The sequence below is a fragment of the Tupaia chinensis genome, unplaced genomic scaffold (assembly GCF_000334495.1).
Source record: "Tupaia chinensis unplaced genomic scaffold, TupChi_1.0 Scaffold144336_1, whole genome shotgun sequence".
NCBI lineage: Eukaryota > Metazoa > Chordata > Mammalia > Scandentia > Tupaiidae > Tupaia > Tupaia belangeri.
The window spans coordinates 1,658,362-1,660,174 of record NW_006204194.1 but is presented as its reverse complement, the minus strand read 5'-3'; the positions used below and the strand labels follow the sequence as shown (position 1 = coordinate 1,660,174).

Below are 1,813 nucleotides of genomic sequence, written 5' to 3'. Positions count from 1 at the left end.
CCGGCTGTGCACGCGGGCGGCCAGCAGTGACTCACCTCACCGCACCTCTGCACAGCGCCCAGCGCTCCGCTGCCCGGAGCCGCAGCTGTCTAGGGCGCCCACACACAGCCCGGCGCGCGGCGGCGCCACCAGCCCAGCGTGGACGTCTCCGACCCTCTCTCTCTCAGCTCCTCCCGAGCGTCTGGCCAGACTAGCAGCCCGACGCCTTCTAGTCAGCTCTCCCCTGCAGAGGCGGGGCTCCCGGGCCAGCCAATGAGAGATGGCACCGCCCCCTAAGGCCCCCTCATCGGGCCCCCCGCACCCTGCCAATCAGGCCATGGTTGCTGTGGCGATGGCTTGGCGCGAAGGAAAGGCATTGACGTCAACCAAGCCAACGCAAGGGGTCCTGAAGTGGGGTCTGGAAAAGCGGTATGGAGTGTGAGGTGTAGCCCCCGAAGAACGGGGACAAAAGGAAAAAGAGTCCACTATGATGTCCAAGTGAAAAACCGGTGAAGAAAAAAAAAAAAGCCATTTATACATTTATGTAAATGAAAAAAGTGAAAATCCGGCAGCAAAAATACCCATTGCCGTCTAAAGATAAAACGACAACTAGGTAAGACGACATGTAATGGACACAGGGCTAATTATCTTAAATGAAGAGCTCTTGTAAACCAACAAGATAAAGACCAAACCAAGCCCAAAAATGAGGAAAGGGATAGAAACTGACAAATCACCGTAAAATACAAATGGGTGGCAGATCTACAGAGGAAAAACTGCGACTGGACTGCATAAAGAAATACAAACCCAAAACAAAAGCAGCTTACAGGAGCAGACAGTACCCCACACTCCTAGGCTATTATCGCCAACCTTCCACACAGACTTTACACTGTGTGAGTCCACTGCAGTGGCATTTTGAAAAAGAGCAAAGAAAAAGATGAATAATGTGTGAATAAACTATCCTAGCACTAATATAAAGAAATGCGATGTAACTTAGAAAATAATGAGGTAGAACTGCTTGGGACTATTAGGGATTGATGTCTCAATAGAGATAGTAAAACATACAAATTATTGAAGGTTGTAGAAAAAGTTGATGTTTTCTCATTTCTTTCTTAAAGATGAACACAAATGCAAGTAAAACTTCTCAAACAATATTAAAAAATCATTAACAGGTTACCTCCAGGGAAGAAAATATTGGGGGTGGAAGGTGAAGGTGCATGTTTTTCACCTTCTCTTATCCATAACATAAATTTCCTTTGTAAAAATACGTATTTGTTCTCTGGTAGTAAAATCAGCAAGTTATTAAAGGTGCATTATTATGCTCTTTGATCCAACTATTATACTCTCAAGGAGCTAAAGAAACTATGCAAAAATGTGCAAAAGACAGGTATATTCACAGATAATTTTTATCACCAAATTGTATCCTGTTAAATTCATATACTACAATTTTATACAGCCAATAAAAATGTTATGATTTTAATTTTGAAGAAAAACATTTTCTAAGACACAATTAGTTACAAAAAGAAATTTAACTAAGAGTACACAGAATATAACACCCCAAACTAAATGTTATATTATAAATATATTAAATGTTTATATTTATGCTTGAAGAAGAGTTATCAATGGTTGCTTGCTACACCTAGAAGCTGAGGGTTTGGGGTGTTTTAGACTCTTCAGACCTTCAACAGTCTCTTCTTGTCCAGCAGTTTATTTCATAAATAAAATATGAATGAAAACACTGTGCTCACTATGTAAAACATCTCTCAAACAAGTTCCCAGCAGTACCACTGGAGCCAAAGGTTTTCCAATCTGCTACTAACTAGGCTCTTGTAGGGAA

At 42.3% G+C, this 1,813-nt stretch overlaps 1 protein-coding gene across 2 annotated transcripts in view; it reads right to left on the bottom strand.

Annotated features, from left to right (window-relative positions):
* The window catches only part of PEG3 (paternally expressed 3), a 30,058-nt gene extending 29,848 nt beyond the window's left edge, over positions 1–210 (bottom strand). For both annotated transcript variants that reach the window (XM_014583488.1, XM_006166762.1), the window contains exon 1: positions 36–210. The gene's annotated coding sequence lies outside the window, so the exon portion shown is untranslated. The remainder of the gene's footprint in view (positions 1–35) is intronic.
* Positions 211–1,813: the final 1,603 nt, after the last annotated feature.